Source organism: Salvelinus sp. IW2-2015, linkage group LG16, assembly GCF_002910315.2.
Source record: "Salvelinus sp. IW2-2015 linkage group LG16, ASM291031v2, whole genome shotgun sequence".
Taxonomy (NCBI): Eukaryota; Metazoa; Chordata; class Actinopteri; order Salmoniformes; family Salmonidae; genus Salvelinus; species Salvelinus sp. IW2-2015.
The window spans coordinates 24,186,793-24,201,110 of NC_036856.1; the positions used below are offsets into that span (position 1 = coordinate 24,186,793).

The 14,318-nt window shown below is 46.3% G+C and overlaps 1 protein-coding gene across 1 annotated transcript in view; it reads left to right on the plus strand.

Annotated features, from left to right (window-relative positions):
* The first annotated feature begins 15 nt into the window (after positions 1 to 15).
* Positions 16 to 14,318, plus strand: part of LOC111975973 (disabled homolog 1-like) — a 47,783-nt gene continuing 33,480 nt past the window's right edge. The window contains exon 1 of the mRNA XM_070447618.1: positions 16 to 24. The gene's annotated coding sequence lies outside the window, so the exon portion shown is untranslated. The remainder of the gene's footprint in view (positions 25 to 14,318) is intronic.

Below are 14,318 nucleotides of genomic sequence, written 5' to 3' on the forward strand. Positions count from 1 at the left end.
TAGCTATAAAAGACCGCTCAGTCAGTGAGTACACAGAATTGGTGAATGTGTGTGTATGTGTCATGATCCCTATTGCCTTCTGCTAGCCACGGGGAACATTGTCCTGTTGACATTTAGATAATGACCCTTGAATTAGCTCTCAGCAGATAGACACATGCAGAGCACAGTCTGCCCTGCTGCTGTGGCATGTGTGTGCGTGCGTGGAGAATAGCGATAGAGTCTATATTCTCACTATTTGTTGTTGTCTGTGTCTTAAATCCTGTGGGCAGGTTCTGCGTGTAGACATAGAATCTGCCGGGACGGAATGGGATGTGTGAAATGATGAGCGGCAGTAGTTTTGGTCTTTGGGTTTTCTTCACTGATTATATGGACTAGGGGTGTGAACGTTTAAACATTAAACATTTAAATGAAATTGGGATATTAACGTTAAGAGTTAATGTGATTTTTTTGGTTCCTATTACAAAGTATGTCATTGCCCTTTTAACTTTTACTGCCTCAGAAACCCGGATCCGGGAGCACCCCCACCCCACCACACTAATTAGCATACCTAGCATAGCTTCAAAAGTAGATAGTAGCATCTAAATATCATTAAATCAAACAGTCCAAAACACCAGATGAAAGATACAGATCTTGTGAATAAAGCCACCATTTCAGATTTTTAAAATGTGTTACAGGGAAGACAAATATGTAAATCTATTAGCTAAACACGTTAGCAAAATACACCACTATTCTAACTCCATCAGTTTCTTACTCCTTCAGGTGCTATCACCAATTCGGCTCAACTAAGATATTGATATCCACTAACCAAGAAAAAAACCTCTTCAGATGACAGTCTGATAACATATTCATGGTATAGGATAGTTTTTGTTAGAAAAAAGTGCATATTTCAGGTAGAAATCACAGTTTACAATTGCACCCACCATCACAAATCGACTAGAATTACTAGATAGAGCAACGTGTATGACCAATTTACTCATCATAAAACATTTCATAAAAATAGACAAAGCATAGCAATGGAAAGACCCAGTTCTTGTGATTTCAGACCATATTTCAGATTTTCTAAGCGTTTTTTCAGCGAAAACACAATAAATCGATAAGTTAGCATACCACATGAACAAACGTTCCCAGAGCATCGATTCCAGCCAAAGAGCGCTATAACGTAATCACCGCCAAAATATATTAATTTTTTCACTAACCTTCTCAGAATTCTTCCGATGACACTCCTGTAACATCATTTTACAATATACATATACAGTTTGTTCGAAAAGGTGCATTTTAGCCATACAAACCGTGGTTACACAATAAAAATACTAGGAAATCAAGCCTCAATATGTCTGACGTCATCTATCAGAGTGATCTAGTTTAATTGAAAGCTAATCATATACTTGACTAAAAAATACAGGGTTTACAGGAATCGAAAGACAAATTAGTTCTTAATGCAACCGCGGATTTACATTTTTAAAATATCCTTACTTTTCAATACAGGGTTGGCCAAGTGAAGCTATACCAAACAAAATGGCGAATGATGCGTTTAAAATATTTCGACAGAAACACGGTTTATCATATTAAATATTGCTTACTTTGAGCTGTTTCTTCATCATATTCTTGGGCAATGTATCCTTTCTATGTTATAAACGTCTTTTGGTCGATAGATGTCCTCTGTCCTTCGAAATGTCCATCCAACGACCGACTCCCTAAAACGTGTGTCCAAACTTTCAGAACGCACAACAAAGAAATTCCTCAAAATCGCACTAAACGGATATAATTGATATAAAACGGTTCAAATTCACTACATTATGATGTTTTAACAACTATAACGACTGAAAACATGACGGAGAAATATTCCTGGTTAGAAAACGATTTGGAACGAGACAGGTCCGATGGCCTTCACGCTTGAGGCGCACATTGAGAAAGAGGGGTCTCTGTACATTTTTTGTCATTTAATAATGGCTGTGAACGTCCCATTCGATTTCATTGAAAACGTGATGACGTACAGACACCCAGAGGAACGTAGGCAGTGTCGGTTCCTTCATAGCATTCACTGTGGCCTTATAAACAGACCCCAGATCAGAGGTAAAAATTTCTGAAATCTGAACCCTGTCATGAAAAGTGCTGTAGAAATTGTTCTGTACCACTCAGAGACAAAATTTCAACTCCTATAGAAACTATAGACTGTTTTCTATCCAATAATAACAATAATATGCATATTGTACCGATCAAGAATTGAGTACGAGGCAGTTTAATTTGGAAATGTAAAAAAAAAAATAATGCTAACAGCTCCCCTATTGACAAAGGTTAAAACGCCACTGCCCCTGTTTACAACAACAAGAATTAAAGCTGCAAGCAGCATTGGTCCCTCCCCAGCGGGTGGAGACGACAACTCCAAGCCTGGAGCGCATCCTCCAGAGGCAGGGCAGAGACCAGCTACACTTCTGCAGACGCAAGGTGTTCATCTTTCCTGACCTCAGCTCGAATGTCGCCAAGAAAAGAGCTAAATTCTTCGATGTGAAATGCAAACTTCATGTGAAGAAAGTGAATTTCTCACTCCGCTTCCCTGCTCGTCTGCACATTGAACATGCCGGGGGGGAGCTACAATTCGACTCCCACGAGGACGCCCAGCATTGATTCGACAGTCACTTATGAGTCGTATCTTGGATCTATGACCTACTCTTTTGCCAGCCTAGCCTAGCATGCATAGCCTAATTCCCTTTTACAGAAGGGAATTTCTTTTTCTCCCTGTTGCCATTAAAAATTACTGATACTGTCTTGTATGGTTGTCATTTAAGCTACACATTTGGGAGGTCCTTTGACCTTCTTTACCGTTTTGTGAATGCCTTTTCAAGTGTATTTCACTACTGGGGCTATGGAGCCTCTCCGCGTTAGGATAGGAAAGTTTTCTTTTTATATTTTATATTGTGTATTTTATACCTAACACAGGCTTCAATAGCGCTTCTCCTTAAGAAGGGGAAAGACCCCACTTCCTGTTCTTCATTTAGGCCCCTAAGTCTCCTTAATGTGGATGTAAAGGTGCTGGCGAAGGTGATAGCGAGGCGTCTGGAAGTAGTCTTACCAGGACTCATATCACAGGAACAAACCGGCATTATAAAGGACAGATATTCATTTTTTAACATTCGGACGCTGTTTAACATGATTTATTGTAAACAATTCTCCAACTCCCCTAAGGTGGTAATCTTCCTAGATGCAAAGAAGGCATTCGACAGAATTGAGTGGGAGAACCTATTTGCTGTTCTTAAAAAATGTGGATTTGGGGACAAATTTAGCTCATGGATCCATCTCTTGTATACATCTCCCCAGGCCAGTGGCTGTACCAATGACACCCGTTCTGATTATTTTGTCCTGGAATGTGGGACACGCCAAGGCTGCCCACTGTCCCCTTTATTATTTGCTGTCACAAATTGAGCCCCTTTCAGTAGCTTTATGGGCATCCTCCTCTTTCCAAGGTGTAAAGGAGTTGAACAAAGGTTATCATTATATGCAGATGATTTGTTACTCTATGTAAATAACCCGGTAACCTGTTTACCTTCTATCCTTTCTATTCTGGAGAACTTTGGCACCTTCTCCGGTCACAAGTTGAATCTCCAGAAAAGTGAGTGCTTCCCAATCAATCCAGAAGGCAGACTTTGCCCTTTTGAGCGCTACAGTTCCAGCAGACAGACTTGCCCTTTCAGCTTAGCCGCTCTGGTTTCAAATACCTTAGAGTGAACGTAACTCGTTCATTACATGCTCTTTTTTCTGCAAACTTTGCTCCCCTTGCGCAAATGAAAACTGATTTTCAGAGATGGGGTAGCTTACCACTATCACTTAATGGAAGGATTAATGCTGTAAAAATGAATAGTTTACCCAAATTCCTTTATCTATTTCAATCTATCCCATTGTTTTTACCAAAGTGTTTTTTTAAAGTCAATCAGTCAGGCTGTTACCACATTTATCTGGGGAGGAAAGGTACCCAGAGTCAGTAGATCTTTACTTTAGAGGTGCATGTTTAGTGGAGATGTCACGCCCTGACCTTAGAGAGCTTTTTTATGTCTCTATTTGGTTTGGTCAGGGTGTGATTTGGGGTGGGCATTCTATGTTTTTGTTTTCTATGATTTTGTATTTGTATGTTTTGGCCGGGTATGGTTCTCAATCAGGGACAGCTGTCTATCGTTGTCTCTGATTGGGAACCATACTTAGGTAGCCTTTTCCCCTCCTTTCTTTGTGGGAAGTTAACTTTGTTTGTGGCACATAGCCCTTAAGCTCRTTTGCACCCCAGTATCTCTACTTGCACATCATCATCTGCAAATCTATCACTCCAGTGTTAATGCTAAATTGTAATTATTTCGCCACTATGGCCTATTTATTGCCTTACCTCTCTAATCTTACTACATTTGCACACACTGTATATAGATTTTTATATTGTGTAACTCTGTGTTGTTTTTGTCGCACTGGTTGGCTTTATCTTGGCCAGGTTGCAGTTGTAAATGAGAACTGGTTCTCAACTGGCCTACCTGGTTAACCTTTTATGGCTGCATCCCGCTACCGGGATCGATATGACAACAGCCAGTCGAAGTGCAGGGCGCCAAATTCAAAAAACAGAAATCTCATAATTAAAATTCCTCAGACATTCATGTGTCTTATATCATTTTAAAGGTAATCTTGTTGTTAATCCCACCAAAGTGTCCGATTTCAAATAGGCTTTTCAGCGAAAGCACTACAAACGATTATGTTAGGTCACCACAAAACCACAATAACCACAGRCATTTTTTCCAGCTAAAGATAGCTTTCACAAAAAAACAGAAATAGAGATAAAATTAATCACTAACCTTTGATTATTTTCATCAGATGACACTCATAGGACTTTATGTTACACAATACATTCATGTTTTGTTTGATTAAGTTCATATTTATATKAAAAAATCGGAGTTTACATTGACGCGTTAGATTCACTAGTTGCAAAAACATCAAGTGACTTTGCATAGCCACATCTTTCAACAGAAATACTCATCATAAATATAGAGGATAATACAAGTTATACACATGGAATTATAGATATACCTCTCCTTAATGCAACCGCTGTGTCAGATTTCAAAAAAACTTTACGGAAAAATAAACCATGCAATAATCTGAGACGGAGCTCAGATGAATAGCCAAATTGGACTCAACAGAAACCAGAAAATACATGATAAATGTTTCCTTACCTTTGATGAATTCATCAGAATGCAGTCCTAYGAATCCCAGGTCCACAATAAATGCTTGATTTGTTCGTTAATGTCCGTTATTTATGTCAAATTAGCTACTTTCGAATTGTTTACCAAACCCCCTAACCAAAGTCTCAAACCACTATAACGTGACGAAATCCAAACGTTCCATTACAGTCAGTAGAAACATGTCAAACGATGTACTGAATCAATCTTTATAATGTTGTTAATTAACATACATCTTGAATAACGTTCCAACCGGAGAATTACATCYACTTCAATTGAGAGATGGAATGGAGATGCCTATCACGTGAACGCGCAAGGTGAAAGCAGTGGCAGTGGTGAATCATTTCTGTCTCCTTCGGCCCCCCTTCACATTAGATTCATCAGACAAAGTTTTATTGACTGTTGACATCTAGTGGAAGCCGTAGGAAGTGAAAACTCATCAATGGCTCGCTGTGATTTCTTTGAGAGCTTGGTTGAAAATTGGCACCCCCAGAAAAAATACAAACAGGAAGTGGAACTTTTTAGGTTTTTGCCTGCTATACTCACAGATATAATTCAAACAGTTTTAGAAACTTCAGAGTGTTTTCTATCCAATATGAATAATAATATGCATATATTAGCAACTGGGAATGAGGAGCAGGCCATTTAATATGGGCACCTCTGTGCACCTTTCATCCAAGCTACTCAATACTGCCCCTGCAGCCATAAGAAGTTAAATAAAGMTGATTTTTTAAATTTATAAATCATCCTTCCACTCCCTCCCCTCTACCTTCTCTTCCTCTCTATCTGCTGCTAAAGCCACTTTCGATCACTCTACATTTCAAACTTCTGCCTCTAACCCTAGGAAACTCTTTTCCACCTTCTCCTCTGTCCTTAATCCTCCACCCCCTCCCTCACTGCGGATGACTTTGTCAACCACTTTGAAAAGAAGGTTGACGACATCCGCTCCTCATTCACTCAGCCTATTGAGTCCGTGGGCCCACTACCCTACGCCTTGATCACTTTCTCCCCTCTCTCTGCAGAGGAAATCTTGTGACTAGTGAGGTCCGGCTGCCCTACAACCTGCCCTCTTGACCCATCCCTTCCTCCCTTCTCCAGACCATCTCTGGAGATGTTTTCCCGTTCCTCACTTTCCCCATCAACTCATCCATGACCACTAACTGCGTCCTCTCTGACTTCAAAATGGCCCGAGTCACTCCCCTCCTCACGAAGCCAACACTCGATTCCTCTGTCGTCAAAACCTACAGACCGGTATCCCGTCTTTCTTTTATTACCAAAACACCTGAATGTGCTGTCTCTGACCAACTTTCACTATCTCTCTCAGAACGATCTTCTTGACCCTAAACAGTCAGGCTTCAAGACGGGTCACTCAACCAAGACTGCTCTTCTCTGTGTCACGGAGGCTCTCTGCACTGCCAAAGCTAAATCTCTATCCTAAATCTCTGTGTCTGTGCCATGTACTCTCACGACTGGTGTCCCCCAGTGCTCGGTTCTAGTTCCTCTCCTCTTCTCTCTGTACACAAGTCCCTGGGCTCCATGACATGGTTTCTCCTATCATTGCTATGCGGATGACACTCAACTACTTTTTACGCCTTCCCCCCTTCCTGACACTCAGGTGGTGACACGCATCTCTGCATGCCTGGCAGACATCTCAGCTTGGATGTTGGCCCACCACCTCAAGCTCCACCTCGACAAGACGGAGCTGCTCTTCCTCCCGGGGAAGGTCTGCCTGCTTAAAGACCTCTCCATCACAGTTGACAACTCCACGGTGTCCTCCTCCCAGAGTGCAAAGAACCTTGGTGTGACCCTGGACAACATCCTGCCATTCTCTGCAAACATCAAAGCAGTGACTCACTCCTGCAGGTTCATGCGCTACAACATCCGTAGAGTACGACCCTACCCCACACTGGAAGTCCTAATCCAGGCACCTGTCATCTCCCGCCTGGACTACTGTAACTTGCTGTTGGCTGGGCTCCCCGCTTGTGCCATCATACCTCTGCAACTTATCCAGAACGCTGCTGCCCGCCTGGTGTTCAATCTTCGCAAGTTCTCCCATGTCAGTCCACTCGCATCCACTACAAGACCATGGTACTTGCCTACGGAGTAGCAAGAGGAACTGCACCTCCCTACCTTCAGGCTATGCTCAACCCCTACACCCCAACCCGAGCACTCCGTTCGGCCCCCTATGGTCTCTTGGCCCTCCCACCCCTACAGGAGGGCAGCTCCCGCTCACCCCAGTCCAAGCTCTACTCTGTCCTGGCAGAGTCTTTGCCAATCTTCTGAAAACATCTGGAACCCTACCACTTCAAAGAGTATTTTATATAATCCCACAGCACGTTCTCACCAAGACCCCTCCCCTAACTTTAGCCTACCATTTGAAGTATTTCATTAGGCTTATGTGGTCTAGAAGGAATGAAAATACAATCACGAGGATCCACTTTTATAGAATATAGGCCTATAATGACATACAGACAGTGCATTGCGCAAACAAAACAACCCTCGCAATATCAACTGGAATTACATGGGTCTATTACTTTCACTGGCAAACATGGTTACAGACATAACAACATTATAGTACCCCTTCATCGTGAGGAAAAGCACATGAGCTAATTATAATACACAAAGTAAGCAAAACATAGATATGCATCATTCCAACATTGCCTAAACATTGCCTACTAATGACAGAGACCTATATAAACAATATAACAATTAAGATGTACAAACTATGGCATAAGGGAACGATGAGTGGATACGAGTTAAGCCGTAATTAAGACATTAATGAGTGAACTCAGATGGACAATATGCCTTTTTGTTCAGCACTTTTGAAATGGATAGCGACAGAATTCAGAACATGGGCCGTTCTTACAGTATTCTCCCTGTACACCAAGTCAGAAACGTAGGATCAATAACGGGGGCATATAAGCAGACAATGAAAGCTTTTACAATATTCGATGATGACATTTCTCTAAAACTGGCTATAGGCTACATGTGCACCACCAAGTCAGAACAGTATAGGCTATGTTCTGAGAGGGAGAGGGACCAAATTCTTAGGGTGAGACGCATAGGCTACTAGCAGCTTACTACACAACATACACTTAGTATTACTTTCTTAGCTACAGTATACATATATCGCTGGCTTATTACATAATTTATATAATTTATAGAGGCCTATTTTTGGTTTTGATTCATGGGGCTTTCAAGACAACTGGGAACTCTGGAGAAAAAAAACAGGTCAAATCATGATGTCAGTGATCTTCAGGTCAGAAAGTCGGAGCTCTAGAAAGAGACCCGAGCGAGTTCCCGACTTGGAATGCCGAGTTGGATGAGCGTTCAGTGTATTTTCCCAGTTGGAGCTCGTTTTTTTCTCCAGTTCCCAGTTGTCTTGAATGCACCGTTCTGTGTTCCCAGTTGTTTTGAACCCGGCAGAAGTCATGCTCGATTGATAGCATGGCCAATGGATTCAACCATTTCTGGCCCATGGTGTTGATTGTGAATGTTAATCCTATTATGCTTGTAAAAGAGACCCTTTCAGACAGATGTTTTAAATCCTTAAACCCAGACTTGGACCACACACCCTCTCCACCGAATAGCAGGCAGGGGAAGCAAAATAGTGATTACTTTGCATCGCAGTTAGCCACTGAGCCATTGATTCCTTCCTCATTGTGGAATTTGCGATTCCCGACTTATGTAATGTCCAATGGCCGAAGAACGTCTCGGTGATCAATCTATAATTTCTGTTCATATGACAAGAATTGAAAAGGATTTGCCAGTAGATTGTTAACGTGATTCATGATGATGACTGCTTGTCTACAGTACATTTGTAGCTAAGATTTTGAAAGTATGACTTTGACATGATCAGTCCAATCAAAGCTACAGTAGATATAACGTGATTTGACGTCATTTTACCTGTGGCCAAGGACCTTGAGCCTTTTTGGATGGGCACTTCTAATGTAAATCTATGGCAGCACCCAAGGGGCTTGAACTGCCTAGCTRTCCCTGAAGATTCTTCGGTGACGTAGTGTCCMCATGAGTGACGGAACACTGAGCCAATCATGGCGCAACTAGAGAAAATTCCCAACGCCTAAGCTCTGCTTTTACTGGCTGCCCCTCCACCACAGAAAGCATTTTTTTTAGCTTAACAGCTACAGTAGGCTACACACTGCAGTTTAAGTTGAGAGCCGCGTGGTGCGCATTATAGACTATTTAATTCCCTTCATCTGAACWTCGGAGCATCAACAACAATCATGCATGTCAGTTCAGTGCAAACAGAGGAAATCATTTATTTAGGAATATATAGAACTGACATGCTTCTGTATTAGGCTATGCCATCTCCAAACCGTGATGAGGGGAGCAGGGAGCTGCCGTGCGGTGTGAGTGATGAGGGGAGCAGGGAGGTGCGGTGTGAGTGATGAGGGGAGCAGGGAGGTGCCGGCAATCTGGTGAGTGATTGAGGGGAGCAGGGAGGGAGCTGCGTGCGGTGTAAGCGTGGTGAGGGAGCGGGAGGGGGCCGTGTGGTGTGAGTGATGAGGGAGCAGGGAGGGGGTGTGTGGTGTGAGTGATGAGGGGAGCAGGGAGGTGCCGTGCATCTGTGAGTGATGAGGGGAGCAGGGAGGGGGTGTGCGGTATGAGTGATGAGGGAAGCAGGGAGGGGTGTGTGGTGTGAGTGATGAGGGGATAGCAGGGAGGGGGTGTGGTTGTGAGTGATGAGGGGAGCAGGGAGGGGGTGTGTGGTATGAGTGATTGAGGGAGCAGGGAGGTGCGCTTGCATCTGTGAGTGATGAGGGAGCAGAGGAGGGCCGTGGCGGTATGAGTGATGAGGGAGCAGGGAGGGGGTGTGGGTTGAGTGATGAGGGAGCAGGGAGGGGGTGTGTGGTGTGAGTGATGAGGGGGAGCAGGGAGGGGTGGTGTGGCGTGATGATGAGGGGAGCAGGGAGGGGTGTTGGTGTGAGTGATGGGGGCAGGGAGGGGTGTGTGGGTGAGTGATGAGGGGAGCAGGGAGGGGGTGTGTGGTGTGAGTGAGAGGGACAGGGAGGGGGTGGTGTGTGAGTGATGAGGGGAGCAGGGAGGTGCGTGTTGGAGTGATGAGGGGAGCAGGGAGGGGGTGTGCGGTATGAGTGATGGAGGGGAGCAGGGAGGGGGTGTGTGGTTGAGTGATGAGGGAGGCAGGGAGGGGTGTTGTGGTGTGAGTGATGGGGGAGCAGGGAGGGGGTGTGTGGTATGAGTGATGAGGGGGAGCAGGGAGGTGCGTGCATCTGTGAGTGATGAGGGGAGCAAGGGAGGGGCGGGGTATGGAGTGATGAGGGAGCAGGGAGGGTGTGTGGTGGTGAGTGATGAGGGAGCAGGGAGGGGTGTGTGGGGTGATGATGAGGGAGCAGGGAGGGGGTGTGTGGGTGAGTGATGAGGGGGCAGAGGGGTGTGTGGTGTGAGTGATGAGGGAGCAGGGAGGTGCGTGCATCTGTGAGTGATGAGGGAGCAGGGAGGGGGTGTCGGTATGAGTGATGAGGGGAGCAGGGAGGGGGTGTGTGGTGTGAGTGATGAGGGGGAGCAGAGGGGTGGTGGTGTGAGTGTGAGGGGGAGCAGGAGGGGTGTGTGGTATGAGTGATGAGGGGGCAGGGAGGTGCCGTTGTGGCTTGTGAGTGATGAGGGGAGCAGGGAGGGGCGTGCGGTATGAGTGATGAGGGAGCAGGGAGGGGGTGTGTGGTGTGAGTGATGAGGGGAGCAGGGAGGGGATGTGTGGTGTGAGTGATGAGGGGACAGGGAGGGGGTGTGTGGCGTGAGTGATGAGGGGAGCAGAGGGGGGGTGTGTGGTTGTGAGTGATGAGGGGAGCAGGGGAGGGGTGTGTGGTGTGAGGATGAGGGAGCAGGGAGGGGTGTGTGGTGTGAGTGATGAGGGGAGCAGGGAGGGCCGTGGGTATGAGTGATGAGGAGAGCAAGGGAGGGGGTGTGGTGGTGTGAGTGATGAGGGAGGGAGGAGGGGTGTGTGGTGTGAGTGATGAGGGGAGCAGGGAGGGGGGTGTGGTGTGAGTGATGAGGGGAGCAGGGAGGGGGTGTGTATCTGTGAGTGATGAAGGGAGGGGTGTGTGTCTGTGAGTGATGAGGAGAGCAGGAAAGGGCTGTGCGGTTTGCATCTGTGAGTGATGCAGGGAAGCAGAGTATTGAGAGTTTCGGCTCTTTTTACTGACTCAGATCTTTTCAACTCGTTCAGTAAAATGTTTAATCTTTCGACTCATTTCATTCATTTAATTCAGTAGCGCCCAGAGCCCACAGGACTCCTTACCAGTGAGTGATGAACTGAAAAACTTGAATGAGTCGTGATTTTCGTTCACCATAGTCGTTTGTGACTGAGATTATAAAAGTGTGCTTTAAACAATATACATTTGTGATTGCTAGCCATACAAATGAGATTATTTATTGATACATTTGAAACGAGGTCTAGTTGCATCCGCAACCGTACTAGTGTATGCTGATGAATGAGGACCAAAAGCGACGTAATAGCAACAGAGTCTTTTTTCCAGTATCAAACAAACAATGATTCTTCTGGATATATCAAAGGTAAATCCAAAACAGGAAACTGAAATCCTCTCGTTCAGTAGAGAGGAACGACTGGAGACGCGACCACAGACTGCAGGTCGCTTTCAGGAAGGCACAGGCCGTAGCTTGACATAGACACCTGCTCACACGCAAGCATCTGAAAGAAGGCAAAAACACGACAGGGCGCGAACAAGGACAAAGACAGCAAACATCAAACAAGATCGACAAGGACAGAAGCGGAAAACAGAGGGAGAAATAGGACTCTAATCAGAGGGCAAAATAGGGGACAGGTGTGAAAGAGTAAATGAGGTCGTTAGGAGAAGAGAAACAGCTGGGAGCAGGAACGTGAACGATAGAGAGAGAGGCGGGAGAGGGAGAGGGAGGAGGAGAGAGAGGGATTAGAAAGGGAAAGAACCTAATAAGACGCAGCAGAGGGAAGCACAGGGACAAGACATGATGAATCAAAGACAAAACATGACAGTACCCCCACTCACCGAGCGCCTCTGGCGCACTCGAGGAGGAACCCTGGCGGCAACGAGGAAATCATCAATTCAACGAACGTCCAGCACGTCCCGAGATGGAACCCCAACTCCTCTCCTCAGGACCGTAACCCTCCCATCCATAAGTACTGGTGACCACGTCCCCGAGAACGCATGTCCATGATCTTCCGTACCTTGTAAATAGGAGCGCCCTCGACAAGGACGGGGGGGGGGGGAGACGAACGGGGGCGCGAAGAAAAGGCTTGACAAAGAGACATGGAAGACAGGGTGGACGCGACGAAGATGTGCGGAAGAAGCAGTCGCAAGCGACAGGATTGACGACCTGAGAGACACGGAACGGACCAATGAACCGCGGAGTCAACTTGCGAGAAGCTGTCGTAAGGAAGGTTACGAGTGGAAAGCCACACTCTCTGACCGGCGACAATACCTAGGACTCTTAATCCTACGTTTATTGGCGGCTCTCACAGTCTGCGCCCGTAACGGCAAGTGCAGACCTGCCCTCCTCCAGGTGCGCTCACAACGTTGGACAAAAAGCCTGAGCGGAGGGAACGCTGGACTCGGCGAGCTGGGACGAGAACAGAGGAGGCTGGTACCCAAGACTACTCTGAAACGGAGATAGCCGGTAGCAGACGAAGGAAGCGGAGTTGTGAGCGTACTCAGCCCAGGGGAGCTGTTCTGCCCAGACGCAGGGTTTCGAAACGAAAGGCTGCGTAATATGCGACCAATCGACTGATTGGCCCTTTCTGCTTGCCACGTTAGACTGGGGATGAAACCCGGAAGAGAGACTGACGGAAGCACCAATCAAACGACAGAACTCCCTCCAAAACTGTGACGTGAATTGCGGACCTCTGTCTGAAACGGCGTCAACGGGAGGCCATGAATTCTGAACACATTCTCAATGATGATTTGTGCCGTCTCCTTAGCGGAAGGAAGCTTAGCGAGGGGAATGAAATGTGCCGCCTTAGAGAACCTATCGATAACCGTAAGATCACAGTCTTCCCGCCAGACGAAGGCAGACCGGTAATAAAGTCTAAGGCGATGTGAGACCATGGTCGAGAAGGAATGGAAGCGGTCTGAGACGACCGGCAGGAGGAGAGTTACTGACTTAGTCTGCGCGCAGTCCGAACAAGCAGCCACGAAACGGCGCGTTCCCGCTCCTGAGTAGGCCACCAAAACCGCTGGCGAATAGAAGCAAGCGTACCCGAACGCCGGGGGGCCAGCTAACTTGGCAGAGTGAGCCCACTGAAGAACAGCCAGACGAGTAGAGACAGGAACGAACAGAAGGTTACTAGGACAAGCGCGCGGCGACGCAGTGTGAGTGAGTGCTTGCTTTACCTGTCTCTCAATTCCCCAGACAGTCAACCGCAACACGCCCTTCAGGGAGAATCCCTCGGGGTCGGTAGAGCCACAGAAGAACTAAAGAGACGGGATAAGGCATCAGGCTTGGTGTTCTTATTTCCCGGACGATAGGAAATCACGAACTCGAAACGAGCGAAAACAACGCCCAACGAGCTTGACGTGCTATAAGTCGTTTGGCAGAACGGAATGTACTCAAGTTTCTTATGGTCAGTCCAAACGACAAAAGGGACGGTCCCCCCTCCAACCACTGTCGCCATTCGCCTATGGCTAAGCGGATGGCGAGCAGTTCGCGGTTACCCACATCATAGTTTGCGTTCCGATGGCGACAGGCGATGAAAAAGTAAGCGCAAGGATGGACCTTATCGTCAGAATGGAAACGCTGAGACAGAATGGCTCCCACGCCCACCTCTGAAGCGTCAACCTCGACAATGAATTGTTTAGTGACGTCAGGAGTAACAAGGATAGGGCGGATGTAAAACGCTTCTTGAGGAGATCAAAAAGCTCCCTGGGCGGAACCGGACCACTTAAAGCAAGTCTTGACAGAAGTCAGAGCTGTGAGAGGGGCAGCCACTTGACCGAAATTACGAATGAAACGCCGATAGAAATTAGCGAAACCGAGAAAGCGCTGCAACTCGACACGTGACTTAGGAACGGGCCAACGCTGACAGCCTGGACCTTAGCGGGATCCATCTGAATGCCTTCAGCGGAAATAACAGAACCGAGA